This window comes from Rhincodon typus, chromosome 25, assembly GCF_021869965.1.
Source record: "Rhincodon typus isolate 14 chromosome 25, sRhiTyp1.1, whole genome shotgun sequence".
NCBI lineage: Eukaryota > Metazoa > Chordata > Chondrichthyes > Orectolobiformes > Rhincodontidae > Rhincodon > Rhincodon typus.
In genome coordinates, this window is record NC_063356.1 from 6,065,813 (window position 1) to 6,090,241 (window position 24,429).

Below are 24,429 nucleotides of genomic sequence, written 5' to 3' on the forward strand. Positions count from 1 at the left end.
TCCTGATCCTCTGATGCTGCTTGGCCTGCTGTGTTCATCCAGCTCTACACCAAGATATCCACCTTCTTGACTGAGCTCTGCTGGTTAAGAAAGCAAGCCGCCTGGTTGTATGACTCCCCTAACAGGTGTCGCACAGCAATGCATGAAGATGCTGCGTACATGCAAGGAGGTACTTCAAAATAAATAAATAAATACAATGAGAGCAGATGAGCATTCGTGAGGTGCAGCCTGATCCAATTTGTGAACTGGATGCACATCCCTGACTGTGTTGTCCCTACTGCAGCCTTTCAACTCTAGTTACTGACATGCCCTCCAATGCAAGCCTATGTTTTCTGAGTATCCTGCTTGTGTATTGGCGAGGTCCCAAGGGGATAATGAGGGGCTGGCACACGTCAGATGCCAATGGTAGTGGATGAGTGGTGCATAGAGTTGGTGCCCATGGATGGTGCCCTGAGATGCTGAGCAACATGGAGGCTGCTCACTGCCAGTGGTGATCTGATGTTGCCAGTCACCCACTCAGACTACCATGTCAAGAATTTGCAATGTCTAGCGTTTGGTAAGATAGGAAGCCGGCTATTAGTGAGATGAGTTGTGGCATTAATAAGGCTTTTAACAATTGATAATCTCCCTGACTTGGCAACTCACTGCTTCCTATCGAGAAAATAACCTCACACGCCTGAGGAGGAGTGAGATGCTCCTAACATCGAGATTGACCTAGCTGGACTACTCTTCCGATTTTGCCACAATCTCATCTCATTCAGATCCGTATAAGATTACACCCAATGTCTCTCTTTTCAGATCCCAGGGAATCTTTGTAAAGGTATATTGCAGAAGGAAGTCTCCAACCTAGTGTTGTTAATGATTATGCTGTGCTGTATTTTTGCCTCCATTCCCCCCTACCTCGCCAGAAGTGGAAACATTTTCACGTCTATGTTCTTAACAGAATCTTGAAGGTGTCCATTTGGTTCCTCCTTAGCTTTCTCTTTTCTAGAGAAAAGATTTAGAGAAAAGATCTTTCTAGAGAAAAGATCGACATGTGTCTTTCCTGATATGTACAGTCAAACTCTCAATTCTGATACCTACAACAATTCTGATACCTACAACAATTCTGAGTTGCTTCCTGTGTGTTGACTGTCCCAGTCTTGCCTGCCACAACCTGTATATTTAGTAAATCCTCATCAAGGTGTTAATTTTGTTAGAAAGGATGTAAATTTGTTGTTTGCAGTTCATAGGAGGTTTGCTATACTGATACCCAGAACGAACAGGTTGTCTTATGAGGAAAGGGTGGACAGATCAGATTTGTTCCCACTGGACTTTAGAAGCATGAGGGGCGATTTGATTGAAGTGTATAAGATCCTGAATAGGTTTTACAAAGTGAATGGGAGAAAAGATATTTCCACTTGTGGATCTCTTTAAGACTTACAAGTCACTGCTTTAAGGAAGGAGATTTTTTTTCTCTCTCTCTCTCTGAGTTGCTTTGGAACTCTCTGCTTCAGAAGGCGATGGATTTGAGGTCATTGCACATTTGTAAGGGAATGGTAGGTACATTGTTATCAGGTGAAGGATAACAAAAATTATCAGCGTGCTTGGAAATGTTAAATTCAAAACGAAATCAGCCATGAATTTATGGAAAGCAGAGAAGGCTTGAGAGGTTAAATGGCCTACTTGACCCAATATGTATCATTGCATCTTTTAACTTTGCAAATAAAACCATTTTATTTCTGTAAGGCAATAAGATGCAGGAGCAGAATCAGGCCATTCGACCTATTGAGTCTGCTGTACGATTTGATCATACCTGATATTTTTCTCAAACACAATTCTCATGCCTTCTTTCTGTAAACCTTGATCCCTTCCAAATCAAGAACATTACCTATTTTTGTCTTAAATACTCTCAATGACTTGGCCTCCGCAGCCTTCTGTGGCAATGAGTTCCAACCTCTGGCTGAAGAAAACCCTCCTCATCTCAGCTTTAAAGGGTCATCCCTTCATTCTGAGGCTGTGCCCTCAGGTCCTAGTCTTTCCTTCTAGTGGAAAAATCTTCTCTATGTTCACTCTGTCCAGGCCTGTCAGTATTCTGTAAGTTTCAATGACATCCCTCCAATCCTTCTAAATTCCATCAAGTGTAGATCCAGAGTCCTCAAAGCTCCTCATATGGCAAGCCCTTCATCCCCAGCATCATCCTTGTCAATGTCCTCTGGACCCCTCCAACACTAGTCCATCATTCCTTCAATAAGGAGTCCAAAACTGCTCACAATATTACAAATGTATTTAGGATGTGGTTTCCAACCATTCAGAAATGCCCTGAAGACTCCAGAAATTATGCTTTCATAGGAACATTGGACTTAGGAGCAGCAGTAGGCCATTCGGCCCTTCAATGGTGTACAAAATGATCGGAGGTATAGATAGAGTGGACAGCCAGAGACTTTTTCCTAGGGTGGAGGTAGCTATTACAAGGGGGCATAGTTTTAAAGTGAGTGGAGGTAGATATAGAGGAGACATCAGAGGTAGGTTCTTTACTCAGAGAGTGGTAGGGGAGTGGAATGCATTGCCGGAGAGGGTAGTGGAGTCGGCCTCATTAGGGGCATTTAAGCGGCTATTAGATAGGCATATGGATGATAGCATAAGGTAGGGGTGGAGGTTAGATAGACCTTAGGTTTAGGGTAGAAGTTCGGCACAACATCATGGGCCGAAGGACCTGTACTGTGCTGTACTGATCTATGTTCTATGTTATATGTTCTATGTTCTAAGCCAACTGTGCCACTCAGTGAAGATCATTACTGATCTACACTGCCTGAAAAACATGTTAAGACCTAACATCCACTGTTTCATCCCTCAATGTGATGAAACTTTGGGGAGGGGGATGTGGAAATAATGGAAGCCTTAAAACAATATTTCTTCCATTTTCAACACTTTCTGTTCATGAGTTTTAAAGTTGGTGCATATGGTGGGTGGTGAACTTATTTGACTGATTGGTCAAGAATTGGTTAACAAGGAGTGTTTCCCAAAGGCGTGAGCAGGTAAAATGTCATGCATTCAACAATGCAAGAGAGAGATCACGTGATAAACTCCAACACTATGTCCACCCAAAGTTGGCAATCCCAATTCGTTCTGTTGTTTAAGACAGTTGGTCTGTGAGGGTTAACTTGGAAGGTTTGGAATAACCCACCTTTTGACATGAATAATATATCTGGGCAGAGCTGGTGGTTCTAAGTCGTAGTTCTAAGTTAGTCAGCTCTAACAGATATGTAGCATAAATGTAATCACTATCTCTCAGGAGGCAACAATATCTCTTACTTAGTAAAAACTGAAAGAACTGCCGATGCTGTAAATCAGGAACGAAAACAAAATTACTGGAAAAGCTCAGCAGGTCTGGCAGCATCTGTGATGGAAATAAACAGTTAATGCTTCAGGTCCGGTGACCCTTCCTAGAACACCTCAGAACAGTTCTGAGAAAGGGTCACTGGTCCTGAAAGGTTAACTCTGTTTTTTCCTTCACAGATGCTGCCAGACCTGCTGAGCTTTTCCAGCAACTTTGTTTTTGTTCTCTTACTTAGAGTTTATGTAGTTAATTAGTCTTAATCTAATATAACCAGTTATCTTACTATTATATAATAAACTACTACTTATTACTCATGTATGTAACACTTATACCAAAGAGTTATTAGTAGTTAATCATTCACCACTTAATACCAGCACCCTCTGGACCAGGGTTAGGAATTGGATTGGTGGCAGCAAATCTACCCAAACAAGATCCAAACAGAACCAGCTGCAGGTATCTCTTACAACATGTGCCTGCTATTGTCCAGGTGGTCTCATCCAGAACAGAGGCACTGTCTAAAAATTATGAGTCAGACTTTTAGGAAGGAGATGTGGAGATTTTTTTCTCTCTCCGGGTTGCTCTATCAAGGCTTTCTCTGATGCAAGTCAAGCATTGAAAATATGATTCCCAAGATGAAAGCTTGTTTTTTCCCCACTTGGGCCTTTGTCTCATATCTTTGAGTTGTTCAATATTGAGCATTTTATTTGCATCATCAACAACAGCTTGTATTTATATAGCACCTTTGGTATAGTTAGAACACACAAGGCTCTTCATAGGAACGTAACCAATGTGAATTTAGCACCTAGCAAGATGAAGCAATATTAGGACAGGGGACCAAAAGCTCAGTAAAGGAGATAGATTTTTAAGGAAAGTCTTAAAGGAGGAGAGAATGACAGAGATGCAGATGTGTTTAGGGAAGGAATTCTAAAGCTTAGTGTCTCGTCAGCAATGTTGCAATAGTGGAGCAATTAAAATCAGGATGTATAGGAGGTCAGAATTGGCGCACAGTGATTTCAAGCCTTTAGACTAAGCGAGTTTACAAATATAAGGAGAGGGAAAGCCATCAACAAAGTAAATCTCAGAATGGCAGCTTTGATCCGATCCTGTCTACCTGCCAACGTCACTTCTAGTTTTGGCCATAGTGCTTTTTTACTTACTCATTCAGGGCATGTAGGCTTTGCTTCCAAAATCAAAACTTATTGCCCATCCTTAATTGCCCTTGAGAAGCTGGTGGTAGTGAGCCACCTTCTTGTACCGCTGCAGTCCATGTGGTTTAGGTAGACCCATAATGCTGTTGGAGAGAGAGTTTCACGATTGTCACTCTAAGACAATGAAGGAATGGTGATATAGTTCCAAATCAGGATGGAGTGTGATGTGGAGCAGAGCTTATATTTAGCGGTCCTGTTGCCCTGTTATAGAGTCATAGAGTCATACAGGACAGAAGCAGGCCCTTCAGCCCAACTCGTCCATGCCAACCAGGTTTCCTAAACTGAACTCGTCCCATTTGCCAGCATTTGGCCCATATCCTCTAAATCCCTCCCATTCATGTACCCGTCCAGATGCCTTTTAAATGTTGTAATTGTAACAGCCTCCACCACTTCCTCTGGCAACTCATTCCATACATGCACTACACTCTGTGTGGAAAAGTTGCCCCTTAGGTCCCTTTTAAATCTTTCCCCTCTCACCTTAAACCTATGCCCCTCTAGTTTTGGACTCCCCTATCCTGAGGAAAAGACCTTGCCTATTTTACCTTACCTATGTCCCTCATGATTTTATAAATCTCCATGACATCGCCCCTCAACTTCTTACGCTCCAGGGGAAAAAAGTCTCAGCCTATCCAGCCTCTCCTTATAACTGTTCATCTAGGCTGGTGAGGTCCTGGGTTTGGGAGGTGCTGTCAAAGGAGGTTTGAAGTGGTGAAATGCTGCAATATATTTTATACACATTGTTACGATATCCCAATGACGGAGGGAGTGAATATTTATAGTGAATGAGGGGCTAAGCAGAGTACTACTTTGCCTTGGAGGGTGCTGAGCTCAATAAACAGTGGGAATTGCACTCATCCAGGCGTATGAAGGGTATTCTACCACACCCTTAGCTTGTGCCTTGAAAATGGCTTTGGGTAATTGGGTCATTACAAAACTGCTTAGACTGTCACAGCATTTACAAGGCTGGTTGATTTCAATTTCTGGCCCATGATGTTGATGGTGGAGGACACATCAAGGCTGATATTGTTGAAAATAAAGGGACTTTGCTGAGAATCCCTTGATGCAATTGGACATTACCCAACGCTACAATGGCAAGTAATGCTTGCTCCACACATCCACCAAATCCTGAATGTTGTTGATGTCTAGGCAGCATGCAAAAACGGATTCCCTACTTGTGAACGTGCCTGAGCACTAGCTCTGCTATTCCGAGAAGTCAACTTTGGCTGATCATTTACCTTGCATCAGTCACTAATTACTGTGTGCTCGCAGCATTAATCATTGTACTTCAACGCTCGCAGCCATCAATGCTTGCCAAAACCGTCCCTGAACAGAAAACAGAGCGAAACCACAATGCAGCTGTGAAGAATATAAATCCGAACAGATGCTTCTGGGAGATTTTGAAGCAGTAATCCCATCTCAGGTTCAGATGGTGGTTACAAAATTACATGCGAATTACAGAATGAGGCAGTTTGGATCAAATAATCATGTTAGTGTTTATCCTCTGTACAAGCTGTATTCTGTACCTAATTACCACCTCCATTCCAATAATCTTTTACTCTGCTCTCCTTTGATTTCCTATCTAACATATTCTTCTTTGTTGACATGTTCATTGCTTTGATCACTAACTTTAATAATACATTCAGCAGATTTTCTTAATGCTGTATACGAAACATTTCTCCAGCACTCTTGTGTGTTGGACGCCCATTCCAGAGATATGAGCATCAGAATCTGGGCTAACCCTACAGTTACAGTAGTAAAAGGGCTGCTGCACTGTAGGAAGTCCCTTCTGTCAAATGAAACATGAAACCGAGGCCACATCTGCCCTGTGAAATGAATGTAAAAGAGGAACTGGAAAGTTCTCCCGGCTAATATTTTGCTCACAAACATTAACGTTGTTGTCTGTGGGAGCTTGCTATGTTCCAATTGACTGTTATTTTTGTTTCATTCATTCACAAGATGAGGGTGTCGCTGCCTGGGCTAACTTGAGACTCAATTTGAACAGAAGTTGAACTCTTAAGTAATTTCTTTTTATTCTTTTTGTAGCTCAAAATGGCGCTGGATTATCATGACAAAACACTTTTCATTGTACCCACAAGATATGTGTGACAATAAAATCATTCATTGCCCATCCCAGACAGCAGTTAACAGTCAACCACATTGCTGTGGGTCTGGAGTCACGTGTAGGCCAGATCAGGTAAGGATGGCAGTTTCCTTCCCTAAAAGATATTAATGAACCAGATGGGTTTTTCCCCCAGTAATCAACAATGGTTTCATGGTCTACATTAGACTTTTATTTCCAGATTATAATTGGATAGAGCAGGGTGTTTTAGTGTACAGAATCCAAATTCCACCATCTGCTATGGCAGGATTTGAGCCCTGGACCCCAGAATATTACCTGGGTCTGGATTAACAGTCCAGTGATAATACCACTAGGCCATCACCTACTTCTGCATATGTGCAGTGATTGGTTCTTACATTACAGAACCAATCGCACTTTCAAGGGACTTAATTGGTTGTAAGGCAATTTGGGACATAGATTCATAGAGTCATAGAGCATAGAAAAATACCCTTTGGTCCAGCCAGTCCATTGTCCCACCTGCCTGCTCCTGGCCCACATCCCTCGTATTTATGTGCTTATCCAAATGTCTTTTAAGCGTTGTAATTGTGCCCACATCCATCACTTCCTCAGGAAGTTCATTCCACAAGCACACCACCCTCCGTACAAAAAAAATTTGCCCCTCATGTCTTTTTAAAATTTCTCTACTGTCACCTTAAAATTGTGTGCCTTAGTCTTGAAATCCCCCTGTAGCTGTACCCTCATCTACCACTTCCTCTGGCAGGTTCCACGTAAGAACCATCTTCTGTGTGAAAAAATTGCCCCTCAGGTCCCTCTTAAATCTTTCTCTCACCTTAAAAATATAATCCTATGTTTGAACTCCTCAATCCTAGGGAAAAGACCTTTGCTATTTATATTACCAATGACTTTCATGGTTTTATAAATGTCCATAAGATCACGCCTCAATCTCCTACACTCCAGTGAAAATAGTCCCAGCCTATCCAGCCTCTCCTTTTACTCAAACCTTTCAGTCCTGGCAATGTCCTGGTCCTCTCTACAGATACTGCCAGACCTGCTGAGTTTCTCCAGCAGTATTTTCCTTTTATCCTAAGTTGGTTGATAGTGTAACTCTCAACACACTTGCCATTGTTCAACAATTGCAGAATCATGCCTAACATCAGCTATCATGTTCTGAGTTCTTCTCTGTCTTAAATATCTCGATAAAATAAATCTGAGAGCATACATCATTTTCTATGAAAACTTTCTAAAAAAAATCACAAACACAATAGAACAAATTTATTTAAGAAATTTTAACTGTGCATTCTTGAACTGTCAGGCAATGACCCTTCAAGCAAACACCATTTTAATTTGCTTTTGTGTAAGCCTGTCCAGACAGTTGAGTGGGAGGTCCAATAGATATAAATCTGGGCCTGTATTTAAGAATGACATGTGTTTTGTTAATACAGCAAGGATGACTTTTCAGTCCCTTTGTTGGATTGATTGATACATAGGTCCAGAATGCTACTGCGTGAAAAAGCTCAAAGCCCACTATCAACTTCCCATTAAATCACAATGACCTGCTCAGTCCAGGCTAGACTGGGTGCAGCCATGTAATCAAAACTAGACTCAGAGACAGTTCCCTTTGAAGGAGTGATTCCTGATTTCAACCTGATAGATTGCCTCTGCAGTGATTGTAATGAAGTCAGCCAAGTAGACCTTATAGAATATGAGTTCCCTTACTGGGCTGTTAATCTGGTCCAATCAGGGAGCATTGGTTGATAGACAAGAACAGGAGTGTCAGACTTCCTTTTCGTTCTGAGAGTTGGCTCTGAGGGAACTGGATCAATGTCGAGGACTCAAATAAAGGGTGGCTTGATGATGGGATACCGGCCTCTGTGGAGTAATTTCACCATTCAGCCAAAGAAACTGTCCTCCCATCTGGCTGTGCAATCTCTATAAAATGGCCAGAGGTTAGTTGGTTAATGCAAACAGAAGTAGTTTGGAAGAAAAAGGCTTCTGTTGTTATAGGACAATGCAGGTGGAGATGGAGCCTCAGGAAACTGGAGGAAGCAAAACACTTCTTAAAGTTTATTCTTTCAAGGGACATGGGTGTCACTGGCAATGCCAATATTTGTTACCTGTTCCTTGACCTGCAAATAGGCTTATTACTGAGAAAGCATGTCTCAGTAATCCATATGCATAGAATCCCTACAGAGTGGAAACAGGCCCTTCAGCCCAACAAGTCTACACTGACCCTCAGAGCATTCCACCCAGACCCATCCCCCTAATCTACACATCCCTGAACACTATGGGCAATTTAGCATGGCCAATCCTCCTAACCCGCACATCTTTGGACTGTGGGAGGAAACCAGAGCACCTGAAGGAAACCCACACAGACACTGGGAGAACGTGCAAACTCCACACAGGCAGTCCCCCAGGGGTGGAATTGAACCCATGTCCCTGGTACAGTGAGGCTGTAGTGCTAACCACTGAGCCACTGTGCCACCCTTCTCTCACAATGTTCAACGTGAAATCTTAATTCTGAAGCCAAAATATAATGTTTACACAGAATCATACAGCATGAAAACAGTACTGTCCCGAGTCCAACAGACATTGTAGATTTAAATGTATGTATTATTCAGTGTTCTCGAGCTTGTGAATTTCTCTTATGAGATCAGTTTGAACATTTAGTGATTAACCCTAACCCTAACCCTAATCCTATCACTACAGCAGTAGATGTAGCATCTAAGGAAACAACAGCATGAGCAACAAAGCTGAACCAATCACAGGCACCAATAACTGTCACCAGTCCCATCATCACTAAGCTAACTGTTAGTAATGCAGGGCTCACCCAGAGCTTTAAGAAGGAAGTGAGGGAGGCAAGGGGTCTTGATTGAGCGGGAGGCAAAATCCAGTTTCTCAGAGGTGGGGTACGAAGTTCTCAAAACTTTTCAGATAGGTAAGCTGGTTCAGAGCCTGTTTTACACTCATTGTCATGAATATTCAGTAACACTCCAGTCCCTGGCAGTATGTTCACAGGCTTAATGTTGATTGCCAAGAATGTGAAATAGGTGTGTTTATAAACCCAATAGTGTAGGTGTACCAGCATGGGTGAGGGTGTTGATAGGTAGACTTCTTGAAAGCTCCATGTGTGCAAACGTCCTCGGTGACTTGGCTCTCTCATAATTACAGCATTCCTTTGCATAAATGGTTACAGTGTTAAGGCTGAAGACTCCCCATGTTGATCGATTCATGAGAAGTCTCAGTCTGGCTGGTTGTTGTTAAATGCTTACTGTGTTAAAGGGTGAATCCTGACTGTGCCAACAATTCTGCCCAAATGAGGCAGTCCCATTGGCTGATGCCAGTACACTTGACTGGGACAGGCAAGCAAGACTGAACTCAAAGGTCGACTCAACTTAAAAGGTAATGTTTTGTGGTTGTGTCCTTGTCCCATTCAAGTTTTGGCATAAAGCTCTCACATCGATATGTTCCCCTTGTTGTGATGAAAAGTCAATGACCTCTTGGTGTGTGAGCTGCTGAGCGTCGTAGCTCTTCTATGTTTTGAATGTGAATCCTTAATGCATGGGAGACAGTACCACAGCCGCGCCAGTATTGCTACATTGAAAACTGCAACAAAAGTGACAGACATTTGCAATGTGCAGTATCTGATGCCTGGCACTGAAGCTCCTGTGTGAATATCCTCAGCCGTGCCAATCTTACCACAGTAACTGATAGCGGCATGAAACATAGAGCAGATAGCGGTGCATACCCTGACAGAGTGTAGCAGAATAATCATTCTCTTTCAGCACTGAAGCTAGGTCCTCTTGAGCACTCATCTCCACAGACACCTCTGCCCAGGCTGCCTTGGGCAGTTGCAATAGCCTCTTGTTGCTATCCAACAAGGAAAATCACTTCCCTTCTTTCCTGGACATCCTCTCTACGAGGCTTCACCAAAACACCACTGTTTCTTCAGGCTCTGACCTCTCCAGAAGTGGTTAGGGTGATACTCCTGGGCAGGGGCAACCGAAGGGTTCTTGGTTCCCTTGACAACTATGACTTTGATGCCTGCCCACCCATTCCACGTTAACTTAGAAAAAAATGAGAAGTCTAAAATTAAACTTTCCTTTATTCATCAACAGGATGAGGATGTGACTGGCCAGGCAGCATTTATTGTCCATCCCTAATTGCCTAGAGGGCAGTTCAAAGTCAACCACATTGCTGTGGGCCTGGAGTCACATGTAGGCCAGACCAGGTAAGGATGGCAGTTTCCTTCCCTAAAGGGCAATAGTGAACCAGATGGGTTTTTCCCCAACAATTGACTCACAGTCATCATTAGATTCTTAATTCCAGATATTTTATTGAACTCAAATTCCACCATCTGCTGTGGTGGGTTTCAAACCTGGGTCCCCAGGACATTACCTGGGTCTGTGAACTAACAGTCCAGTGATAATACCACTAGACCATTGCCTCCCCTTAAGTTTTATATTAAATTTAAATCCCTTTAAATTAAATTTTATCTTTAAAAATTCTCTTCCTCACTTCTGCGTCTTAAAATCTGGTGCCCCAGGTGATTGGCTGGTTCTCCTGTAATGTTAGACTGACACTCTTCCTGAGTTACAGAGAGGGAAGTGCTATCTGGATGCATTTTATATATGGTTCCAGGATGTAGGAGATTGGCAGGTTCCAGTGGGTTACCACACATCCTGCCCATAAAATCTGATGCTTTAAGTAGGGCGTGAATGAGTTTAGAAGAACATAATTACACAGGACAATCTGACCCGCACGTCAGTGGAAGTTCTACTAGTTTGTACACCTGCCTCCACACTTCCTCCCAAATAAAGAAGAACTCAATCACCAACGAGCTAACCAGGGCCTACTAAACCATTATCATGTAATCATTAGTATATAGATACTGCTAGAGTAAACAAAAATAGTTTAATCAATCACACAACCATTGCTGCTACATTTACAACATTCATACATGATATCATGTGGCTTCGCAATAACTAATGGCAACACAATTTGCAACGTAACCAATGCTGAAAGTTGCTGATAGTAAGTATGCAGATGCATCAGGCAGTAAAGAAAGCAAACTGTATGTTGGCCTACATAGTGAGAGGATTCAAGTACAAGAACAAGGATGTCTTGCTGCAATTATAAGAGGGCATTGTTGAGGCCACATGTGGAATATTGTGTGCTGTTTTGGTCTCCTTAGCTGAGGAAGGATGTTCTTGCTGTAGAGGGAGTGCAGCAAAGGTATATCAAATTGATTCCTGGGATGGCAGGACTGATGTATGAGGAGAGATTGAGTCAGTTAGGATTATATTCATTGGAGTTTAGAAGAATGAGGGGGAATCTCAAAGAAACTTATAAAATTCTAACAGGACTAGACAGGGTAGATGCAGGAAGGAGACAATAAGGAGCAGCTCGAGTCAATAAAAGTAGAGTTGGAAAAGCACAGCAGGTCAGATAGCAGTTTGTGGGAACTTGGAATGCACAATCTGCAACGCTGCATTTCATGCATTACAACAATGATTACTCTTCAAAATACTTCTACGGTTGGAAAGGAGTTTATGATGGTCCAAGGTGATTAAAAATGCTATATAAATACAATTCTTCCTCCCCATCTTCATCCCATTGGACGATGATCCAAGAAGATTCATCATGACTTTCTCAGTGTAACTGTGGGGTGGACAATAATTGCCAAATGTACCCATATCCTGAGAATAGCATTGAAAGGACCTCAATGGAGAGCGAATGGCTGATAGTTTTCCTGTCTGTGTCATTGTTTTTAAAACCAGCAGATTCCAGTGTTAAGCCCATGAGATAATGTCCTCTGAGTGACACAATCTGCCCTATGAGACTTTACTTTCCATACTTCCCCTCAAGAATAATCATAACAGTAAGGGCTGAATGAGAATGGAAACATAGAAAATAAGAGCAGGAATAGACCATTCGATCCCTCGAACTGGCTCTGCCATTCATTATAAACAAACTGATCATTGAGCTCAATAAAGTGATCCCACCCTACTCCCATATCCCTTTAACCCTTTAGCAACAAAAGCTATATATAACTCCTTCTTGAAAATATTCAATGTTTTGGCCTGAACTATTTTCTGTGGTAGTGAATTCCACAGGCTCACCACTCTGAGTGAAGAAATTTCTCCTCATCTCAGCCCTAAAAGGTTTATCCCTTATCCTTGAAATTATAACCTCTGGTTATGGACTATCCCACCATTGGGAACATCCTTCCTGCATCTACAGTCAATAAATATGGAGCTGGAAAAGCACAGCAGGTCAGACAGCATCAGAGGAGCAGGAAAGTCAATGTTTCAGGCTGAAACCCTTTGTCCAGGATGTGGATGTGTTTGGCAATTATTGTCCACACCACAGTTATACTGAGAAAGTGATGATGAACCCTCTTGGACCATCAACCAATGGTATAAAGACGGAGAAGAAGAATTGCATTTATCTAGCATTTTTGATCACCCCAGACCATTATAAACCCCTTTCCAGCCATGAGATTATTTTGAAGAGTAGACATTGTTGTAATGCAGGAAATGGAGCAGTGGAGATTGTACACTCCAAGTTCCCACAAACTGCAATGCGATTATGACCACATGATGCATCTTAATGATGTTACCTGATAAACATTGACCAGGCTATTGAATAGTGCTTATCACAAGATCTTGCTTTAACATGTTATCCAAAATATAATGTCTCCAGAAATCTATCTTCCCTCCAGTGCTGTATCCCATCACCTTAATTTCATTCACACATGGGACATGGGCATCACTGGCTGGGCCAGCATTCATTGCCCATCCCTGGTTGCTCTTCAGTAGGTGGTGGTGAGCTGCCTTCCTGAACCGTTGCAGTCCACATGCTGTAGATAAACCCGAAATGCTCTTAGGGAGGGAATTACAGGATTTTGAGCAGGTGACAGTGAAGGATGGTGAGTGGGTTGGAGTGGAACTTGCAGTTGGTGGTTTTCCCATGTATCTGCTGTCATTTCCCTGTAGATATAAATGGTCATGGGTTTGGAAGAGGCTGTCTAAGTGTGCCTTGTTGAGTTCCTGCATTGCATCTTGAATGTTGTGCCCATGGAGTGATACTTGAATTTACAACTTTCTGATTCAGAGACAAAAACACGATGTATGGCTGACACTGAGAAAACTTGAGGTATATTCCAAGATCACAGATTTCATGCAGATTTCCAGTCTCTAAATCCTCTGCCACCCAATCCTCAGCCAATGGCCTGTCCCTGTTACAAAATGATCTCCAAAGAGTAGCTCTTGCAGAAAGAAAGAATCATTCTGATAGCCACAGACATTGTGGTGTAATATTGTCATTCTATGTCAACATTCTTTAGGTTGGTTTGATGGCCCTCTCTGAGTGATAGTTTACAGTAATAGACCATTCAGCCCACCTTGTCCATGATGTTGTTATATTTCACCATACATCATAAGCATATAAGAAATAGGAACAGGAGCAGGCCATTCAGCCCCCTCAAGCATGCTCCACCATTCAATAGGATCACAGTTGATCCAACATTCCTCACATCCACTTTCCTGCCCCTACCCCATAACCCATATATTCTCCTATTGATCAAGAATCTATCACTCTCTGCTTCTCTGTCCCCACAGTCCTCTCTGGTAAGGAATTCCAAAGACTCACAACCTTCTGGAGAAGAAATTCCACCTTATCTCAGTCATGAATTGGCACCCCTTTATTCTGACACTATGCCCCCTGGTCCCATGCTCTTCCATGAGGGGAAACATCCTGTCAGCATTTACCCTGTCAAGCCACTTAAGGATCCTATATATTTCAATTAAATCATCTCTCGTTCTTCTAAACTCCAGCGAGTAGAGTTCTAATCTGTTTAGCCTTTGCTCATAAGACAATCCCTCCATGTCAGGGTTCATCTTCGTGAACCTTCTGTGAACTGCCTCCAATGAAGTGATATATTTCCTTAAATAAGGGGACCAAAACTGCTCACAGTATTCCAGACATGGTCTCACTAGCACTTTGTACAGTTACAGAAAGACTTCCCTACTCTTGTACTGTAACCCCCTTGGAATAAGGGCCAACATTCCATTCTCCTTCCTGATTACCTGCTGCACCTGTGTGCTAGCTTTCTATATTCCATGTATAAGTCCCTCTTAGTCCCTTTGTGTTGCAGCTTTCTGCAGTTCTCCATTTAAATAATATTTTGTTCTTTTGTTCATCCTTCCAAAATGAACAACTTCACATTTCCCACATGATATTCCATTTCTCAACTTTTTGCCCATCAGACACAATTAACATATCCTCTGCTCTTTCTCCATCAGCTATTTTCCAGCTTCTTTTCAGATAATATCCTTCCAGGAGAGAGTTTGGATAGACAATGGCATTACCATCACTGAATTCCTCACCATTAACATCCTGGCAGTTACCAATGACCAGAAGCTAAACTAGATCTACTGTATAAACATTCTGGTTACCAGAGCAGGTCAGAGGCAAGGAATCCTGCAGTGAGTAACTCACCTTCTGATTTCCCAAAGTCTGTCCATAAGGCACAAGTCAGGAGGGTGATGAAATACTGCCCACTTGCCTGGATGGGTGCAGCTCGAACAACACTCAAAAAGCTCGATACCATCCAAAACAAAGCAACCCACTTGACTGGCACCACATCCAGAAACATCCACTCCCTCCACCACTGTTGCTCAGTAACAGCAATGAGTATTACCTACAAGATGTGCTGCAGAAATTCACCACCAAAGATCCTGATACAGCTCCTTCCAAACACACTACCACTTCCATCTGGAAGGACAAGGTCAGCAGATACATGGGAACACCACCACCTCCAAGTTCCCTTCCAAGCCACTCACCATCCTGACTGAGAAATATATCACGTCCCTTCAGTGTGGCTGAGTCAAAATCCTGGCACTCCCTACCTCCTCAAGAACAGTGCGAGTAATCCTACACGAAACAGATCGCAGTAGTTCAAGAAGGCAGTCTCCACCACCTCCTCGAGATTTATTGAGGATGGGCAATAAATACTGCGCAGGCAGCCACACGCAAAAGTGACGATTAAAAATAATTCTCTTAATCAAATGTCTTCATAAAGGCCTTTGTTGGGTCACCCCTGATTTCCCCTTTTCTAGTTAGAAGAAGCCCAGGTCTAATGCCTCTGTTTAGAGCAATATTACACCTGTGGGGTAGATATCTCAGCTACTTAATTCCTAACCAGTTCCATTGCACTGCGACAATCCACGTGTCTCGCTTTAGGACGCCGCGGACATCCGCAGCTGAGCTGTCAGCTCCCAGGAACCGAAAGGAAATCGATCAGGAGAAAGAAGGGGGTGGTGGGGAAGCGAGTGGTAGAGGTGGGGAGAAGCAGGCAGAAATCGCCACAGGGTGGGGGCAACACAAGGAGAGGATTATAAGCGGAGGGGATAGAGAGCTGTCAGGGGTTAAACAGTTCCCTCCTGAGGGTGGGGTGGTGCGTGGGAGGTGGAGAGAGTGAAGGGAGTTGTGATTGTAGGGGGTGGGGGCAACACAGAAAATCTGGCGTGAGAAGGTCCTGATCTCTCTCTCTCACACACACACACAGGCTGACAGAGAAACACCCACCACCAACCCACCCCCCCCCCCCCCCCCCAACCTTCCGCTGGAGAAAGCCCTGACCCCTAAAGTGACAGGAGACACCGTGATATTAACACGGGGAGGAGGTGGAGGCGAAGGAAATTGACAGACATGAAACTGATCGGCGGGGAGAGCCGAGGCCAGCAGCTGCCGCTTCACAACGCGGTTAGGAACTGCAGCTCTCCCAAATCCCAGTAAAGCGACCGGAGAAGGATTTCTGTCATTATCAAAAACAGCATTCTTTTGATTCGGTTTTAATGTTAATAGCATGATCACCCTGGAACTGCCGAACTCGGAATTCGCACAGAGAGACCTGGCTCACTGGAGTTGGGGGTGAGTATCTTTGTATCTGTTTGTATTTTACTGTGTCTTTGCAACAATGTTTCCTTTCCTTTGTTCTTGGTTAATTTGTAACAAGATTTTTCAAAAAAAAAAATCATAGGGTTACAATGTATCGAGCTAGCGGATGTAGCGATTTCGAGTCCAGCTGTCGACTTCTTGTCTATGTCGTGAAGTGGGGAGTTAATTAAAAGGGTTTGTCAAATGACTACTAGAAAACAAGCGAAAAGAATAAAAACAAACTGAGAATATTGCTGAAGGTTAGGAATGGGATTATATATAATTGCCTAAACAGATGAGCTGTACTTGAATTTACAGATTGTTTCTCCCCGTGATGTAAACTCTCACTGGACCTTGTTTAGGCCTGGGGTTGCACCTCCGATTAATTTTGCCTTGCACTTTATTTCATCGCTTTCTTTTTAATTTTTTTTTCCTGCCCCCACAAATCTGCTTCTCCAATTGCCAGCTGTCACGGAGGGAGATTCGCTCCCTTGAAGAAACTGATCAGAATTTGGGTTAAGAGTTGTGGCTGTTTTGCCTCACTGGCCTTGGGCTAGGGTTTAGAAGCACCAACGTTCCTGTGCTACATCGCTTATCCTCAGGGAACTGTGCGCGCGTCTGTGAGGCTGGAGAGAAGGAGGGAGTGTTGTTTCTTTCACACCAGGCAGGCTTGCTTGCATTTATATAGCGCCTTTCACAATTAAGTGTTTCAAAGCACCTCACAGAATTAATTCCCTTTCAATACGAGAATTGTAAGTCAGTCTTGCAGCCTCCCTCAAATAGCAATGCAACTGTGGCCAGACAATCTGTTTATGTGATATTGAGAAGGAAATAACGGCCAGGGCACCAGGGAGAACTCCGAAATTTCTTCAAAATCGTACCACCTGTAGGAGCAGGAAGGCAGAGCCTCGGTTTAACATTTCATTCCGGGAGACAATGCAGCACTCGCCCATGGCACAACAGTTGTAGAGGGGAGCATGTGACTGTGGCACAAGGGGATGTGGGGCCAGGAAACAAAACAAAGAATTTACTGCCCATGCTAGGGATCTGAAACACAAACACGCAGAAATTGCTGGAGAAACTCAGCAGGTTTGGCAGCATCTGTGAGAGAAAACAGAGTTAATGTTTCAAGTCCATCCCTACATCAGAGCTGATTGTAGCTGAGAAAAGTAGTATATTGCAGAAGATGGAATCGACCAGGGGAGAGGAGTGTGTGGATAGATGAAGATGGAACCCAGAGAGGGAGAGAGAATGACAGTCAGACAGAGGGATGGATAGAAATGTAGAAACATAAAAGATAGGAGCAGGAGGAGGCCATTCAGCCCTTTGATTCTGTTCCACCATTCTTCATGATCTTGGCTGAACGTCCAATTCAACAGCCTAATCCTGCTTTCTCTCCATAACCTTTGATCCCATTCACCCCAAGTGCTGTATCTGGTCACCTCTTGAATACATTCAATGTTTTGGCATCAACTACTTCCTGCGGTAATGAATTCCACAGGCTCACCACTCTTTGGGTGAAGAAATGTCTCCCTATCTCCATCCTAAATCGTCTACCCCAAATCCTCATACTGTGACCCCTGGCTTTGGACACACCCACCATCAGAAACATCCTCCCTGCATCTACCCTGTCCAGTCCTGTTAGAATTTTATAAGTCTCTTTGAGATTCCACCTCCACCACCGCCACCCCCCCAACCCCTGCCTCATTTATCTGAAGTAAGCCAGGCAGAAAGATAAGCTGGTAATGGGCTGTGCTCAAAGTAACCCATGTCAAGACAGGGCCAGGAGTGTGGAGGTGGGCATAGGATGTAGATGATGCTGTTCAGGCCCTAAAATTATTGAACTTGATAACAAGTTCTGAAGGCTGCATGGTTGTTAGGTAGAAAAGGTACAGCACAGTGGCTCAGTGGTTAGCACTGCTGCCTCACAGTGCCAGGGATTTGGGTTTGATTCTGGCCTCGGGTGACTGTCTGTGCAGAGTTTGCACATTCTCCCTGTGTCTGTGGGGGTTTCCTCCCACAGTCCAAATTTGTGCAGGGCAGGTGGATTGGCCATGCTAAATTGCCCATAGTACCTGGGGATGCTTAGGCTGGGTCGGGTAGGGGTAGGGGAATGGGTCTGGGTGGGATGCTCTTTGAAGGGGCAGTGCAGACTTTTTGGACTGAATGGCCTGTTTCCACACTGTAGGGATTCTATGAAAATGAGATACTGTGCTTCCAGGCTGCACTGCAGGAGGCCTGAGACAGAAATGTTGGTCAGGGAACACAGTGGTGTGTTGAAGTGGTAGGCAGCCGGAAGCTTGGGATCATTTTTGAAGACAGAATGTACATGTTCCTCAAAACGGTCGCCCAGTCTGTACATCTGGTTAAAACACACATGTGGATCAGAATCCATTGGTGGTAATTTTCAGTTCAGTTGCCACATTGTTGTCCTAGTGGGTTGAAATGGAATCAAGACAGGGGGCACACCAGGTACTACTACAAGGAGGAGGCACGTGTCCCTGAATAATAACAAGGAGAACGATGGCGTGGCTGTGAAGCAAAGTAATCTTGTCACAAAACAGTGAGCACAAAGCTGGAGGCTGAATTATCTTCACAGTAATCACTCCCACATACTCATTATTTTTAACAGTAATAACTTGTGTTATTTATACAGCAGCGACACTGAAGTCGGAGCTATCATTAGAGAGTGGGTAGGTTTGCAGGTGTCGTAGGCAATGCTGCTAGTCAATGCAATAGGCAGTCCACTCTGAAAAGATTAATTATCTGATTGAGCCTCACAAATAGCTGTCAGTCTAATGCCTGTGTGTCTGGCAGTCCTCTGTCTTGAAGGATACATTACTGTAAATAGTTCATAGATCCAGTTAAAGTATCAGAAGAATGGAATTCAAGGATGTTAATTATCACGAACAAAAGTGTATTTGTATGCAAGTGGGTTTTCTCCTTGCATGAAAGCATGAAACCAACAATACAGAAAAATGAATAAAGGACAAGAAATGTGTAGGAGCAGGAAGGAGATGGTGGTGCGGTGGTATTGTCACTGGTTACTAATCCAAGCAAATGTTTTGGTATCACTGGTTTAAATCCCACCATGGTGGCTAGTTGAACTCAGTTATTGAATCTGGAATGTAAAGTTAGTCGTGGTAATGGTGACTATGAGAATCAATTGTTATTACACCCCATCTGGTTCACAAATGATAGGAAATCTGCCATCCTTACCTGGTCTCACCATTGTTGACTCTTAACTGCCCTCTGTTGGCCTCACAAGCTGCTTAGTTCTAGGGATGGGTAACACATGCTAGGTTTGCCAATGATACCCAGGGAAGTATGAAGAAAACAAGAATGCTATTCAGGTATCCTTCAATCAGAATGCAGCTGATCTGTAACTCAACTCCATTCACCCAACTTTGCTCTATACTTCTTAAAATTCCTATGTCATACATTCCTTACAATCGCAGTCTTGAAAGTTTCAATTGAGCTCCAGCCTCAACAGCCTTTTGGTGAAGAATGGTTCCAAATTACTATTCCCCTTTGAGCGAAACCCTTTCTGATTTGACTCCTGAATTTAATTTGAAAACTGTACAAAATTATTCTGCATTCCCCACAAGAGGAACTGCCTGATCTGCATCTAGCCTCACAACACCTTTGCACATTATTAAATGCCTCCTTTAGATCGCCCCTCATGTTTCTAATCACAACAGGGCACACATCAGGTTTATGTAACCTATTCTCATTATTCTGTGCCAGCAGTATGCTGATCAACAGGCATTTTACCAAGACCTTGCTGGAGTCCAGAATTAAATACAGCATTTATATTGCTCCTTTCACAATCTCAGGAGGACGCAAAACATTTTGCAGCCAATAAAGTATTTCTGAGTATTCCTTGTGCATATTTAAAGATGGGATAGCTAGATTTTTGATTAGTATGGGGAATCCAGGATAACAAGGAAAATGCAGGAAAGTGGATGTGAGGAATGTTGGATCAGCCATGACCCTATTGAATGATGGAGCAAGCTCAAGACACAGAATGGCCTACTCCTTTTCTTATTTCTTATGGTCTTATGGTCTGAATAGTCTTCATTGTGTAATGTAGGAAATTTGACAAGCAATTTATGCGCAGTAAGGCCCCACAAAAAAATAAGAAAATATCTGTTTGTGATGGCAGTCAAGGAATAAATATTGGTCAGAATAAGTCTTCAGAAAGTGTATGGGGTCTTTTACAGAAAAGACAATTTAAGGTTTCATCAGAGAGACAGCTTCTCTCTATGTAGCGCTCCTTAGATACTGGCATGAATTTTGTGTTCAAGGTCTCAGGAGTGATGTTTGAACCTACAACCTTTTGATTCAAGGCAACAGTGCTACCCATAGCCATGACTGATGCAGAATCAGGGCCTTGATTTTATTGGAACAGGGTGTTTCGCAGTGAGTCTGCGTACCCTTGGCTGCTTACATTCACTTTTTGAAACATATTCTCCACAAATTTGTTGGAAGTGTGAGAATATAACAGTGTGGTGAAAGTTATGGGACTGTTGACCCATAGATACCAAAGTCTATTTCCTTTATCAATTAGATGGAAAATTGAGAAATAAAGAGGTTAGACTGAGACCGAGATGAATTCCTGTCTAATCAGTTACACAAAGTAAAATCGGGATGTGGGGAGGGTGGTGTGGAGAAATGATTAGATTAAGAGAGAAAGAGAAAAGAAATAGTAAAGAAAACCAAGAAAAATTACTTTTAAAATTGATCATTTTGAAAGTCTCCCCAGAAAATTCAAGTCCTGGGTGAATCAATCTCCACATTTACAGTCATTATCTTTCTGGGCAGGAGAGTTTGGCTGGCAGTAATTAACAATTATCACATTATTAAAAGGGGACTTGTGTTTTTAATTACTAGACTTAAATTTCTGTGGTGCATTTGATGGGTAATTAATGTTCACATGCAACAAACTTCAAGAAACTCGCGGGGAGGTAGAGTGAGATGCTATTTACATGAAGCTGATGGCTCAGCAGTGCAAATTAACCAATAATTTGTGGTGATTTGCCTTTCACAGAGCATCTATTCCTTGCTACAAGTTCCTGACTGATTTGTGCATAAATTGTGTGTCTTAATCTTAACCTATCATTTCTTGATCCTATTTTCATTCTTCAGATGTCCTTTTCCCCACTCACTCAATTGCCTAACGCAGTGGGAAAGTTAAGATAAATTCCACCACTAATGTACCACTCAGAACTCTGTCATCTATTGTGTCAAGAGAATAGTTTGTGTGTTACAGCAGCAATCTGTAACCTGCAATCTGCACTTCTGATAGCTGTGCAGAATTAATCAACTCTACCAAGTTTGTAAACGAGAGGTTGGACATTCCTTACTATTAACCTTCAGGATGACCTGCTTTTCCTCTTATATCAGTCTACATGACCCGTTCACTGAGCATTGATATTGTAAAGATTTATAAAATTATGAGGGGCATGGATAGGGTGAATGGCCATGAATGGCAGGGGGGTCCAAAAGTAGAGGGCACAGATTGAAAGGTAAGGATTTACATTACGGCTCGGTAAGAATACCAAACAGCGGCAGCTCAGCCTGTGGTGCCAGGCCCAAGTCCAACAACTGACCCACATCACACCAGCCTCCTCTCCGCTCCTCACTGGCACTCAACAACAACAAGGTAAGTTGCGCTTTACTGGGATTTGCCTCCCTCGCGCTGCTCTGGGACTTGGGATTCTCCACGCGGTGTCCCGGGGCTCACGGCCCACGCGGTGTCCCCAGGCTCACGGCCCACGCGGTGTACTGGCTCATTCTCCTCCCTGCTCCGGGACATGCAGTTCACGCGTGATACCTACGGGGCAACTTTTTAACTCAAAGGCTGGCGGTTTTATGGAATGAGCTGCCCGAGGAAGTGGTGGAGGCTGGTACAATTACAGCATTTTAAAGGCATCTGGATGGGTATATGAATAGGAAAAGTTTAGAGGGATATGGGCCAAATGCTGGCAAATGGGACTGGATTAATTTAGGGTATCTGGTCAACATGGACAAGTTGGACCAAAGCGTCTGTTTCATTGCTGTACATCTCTATGACTCCATGACACTAGGTCTATTTTGCCTTAGGCAGGATTAATATAGTTCAAATAAATATTTTTAAAATTAAAAATAACCTTTAATTTTTCTGAAAAAAAAAGATCTTTTTATGTGTATGATATCAGTTTGTGTTTTTATTCAATGTTTGCTGGGAATTTGTTCTTGAATTGGAAAGATTGAAGTTCATCACCAGTGCTGAAGGTACAAAGAGATGGTAGTAGGAGGTACATTCCTAGGAACCTCGCTGTTGTCAGTTTATTATCTGTGTGACCATGACTGAAAGTAACATTTGAGGCTTCATAACTCCCTGGGTTAGAGAATCAGCAGCAATTTCAACTCATGATCACAACGCACAGTGGAGGGACAGGTAATGTTGAGGAGGCAGGGAGACTCCAGGAGGACTTAGGCAGGCTAAGAATGTAGGCAAAGAAGTTGCAGGTGGAATACAATGCGGGAAATGTGGGGTTATGCACTCTGGTAAGAAGTATAGAGGCACAGGTTATTTTCCAAGCAGGGAAAGGCTCCAGAAATCTGAAGCACAAAGGGACTTAGGAGTCCTAGTTCAGGATTCTCTTAAGATTAACATGCAGGCTTGGTTGGCAGTTACAAAGGCAAATCCAATGTTAACATTCTTTTTGAGATGGCTATAGTTCAACAGCAGGCTTTGGTCAGACTGTATGTGGAATATTGTGAGCGGTTTTGGACCCCATGTCGAAGAAAAGATGTTCTGGCCTTGGACGGGGTTTAGAAGCATGAGGGGGAATCTGATTGAAACTTACAGAATACTGAGAGACTTGGATGGAGTGGGTCTGGAGGAAATGTTTCCATTAGTAGGAAAGACTAAAGTCTTGAGGGCACAGCCTCAGAGTGAAGGCATGACCCTTTAGAACTGAGATGAGGAAGCATTTCTTCAGCCAGAGAGTGGTGAATCTGTGGAATTCAGTGTTGCAGAAGGCTGTGGAAGCCAAGTCATTGAGTGTCTTTAAGACAAAGATAGATAGGTTCTTGATTAGTAAGGGGATCAAGAGTTACAGGGCGAAGGCAGGAGATTGGGGTTGAGAAACATATCAGCCATCATTGAATGGGGGAGCAGTCTCAATGGGCAGAATGGTCTAATTCTGCTTCCAATATTTTATGGTGTGTGTTTGTGTGTGTGTCTGAGGGAATGCTGGTTGGTGAACATGACACCAAAACCTTAAAATTAGGTCATTCTGGGTTGCTATCAGGAAGCATTTGTTCATATGTTGGATAATACACAACTGGAAGTATCTCCTTCAAAAAGATACTGTTGCAGTGGGGGTGATTGAAAATTCCAAAGCTGAAAATTATTGAATTTTGTTGGTTATGAAGGAAGCCGGAACCCTGATGGGGAAATGGAGTTTAAATGTACATCAATCTGAGAAATCTTGACAAGGAACCACTGTTCCTTCAAGTGTCATTGAGTCAAAATCCAGGAACTCTCTCCCTAAAAGCACCAAGGGTGTATTAGCACCACATGGACTGCAGCAGTTCACAAAGGCTGCTCTCCATCACCTCCTCAGTCCTGGATGGATAATCAATGCTGGCCCTACTCTTTTTACCACTATCCACATCACATGTGCAAATTAAGTCATGGTTTAAGTGAATGGTGTAGGAGGGGCTGAATAGAATGTGTTGCTACCGTAGCTGGAACGTGAATGGACACCAAGTAATAGCCATTTGTGTACCCCTCACCAGGGCTGAAGTATGGGAATGATCATGTGAGGAATTGGAGAAGGACTAGATTCGACCGAGATATCACAATGTGACACCATAAGATATAAAACCAA

The 24,429-nt window shown here is 43.0% G+C and overlaps 1 protein-coding gene across 1 annotated transcript in view; it reads left to right on the forward strand.

Moving 5' to 3' along the window:
• Positions 1-16,277: 16,277 nt before the first annotated feature.
• The window catches only part of LOC109913007 (ETS domain-containing protein Elk-4-like), a 41,494-nt gene continuing 33,342 nt past the window's right edge, over positions 16,278-24,429 (forward strand). Inside the window, exon 1 of the mRNA XM_048612249.1 lies at positions 16,278-16,540. The gene's annotated coding sequence lies outside the window, so the exon portion shown is untranslated. The remainder of the gene's footprint in view (positions 16,541-24,429) is intronic.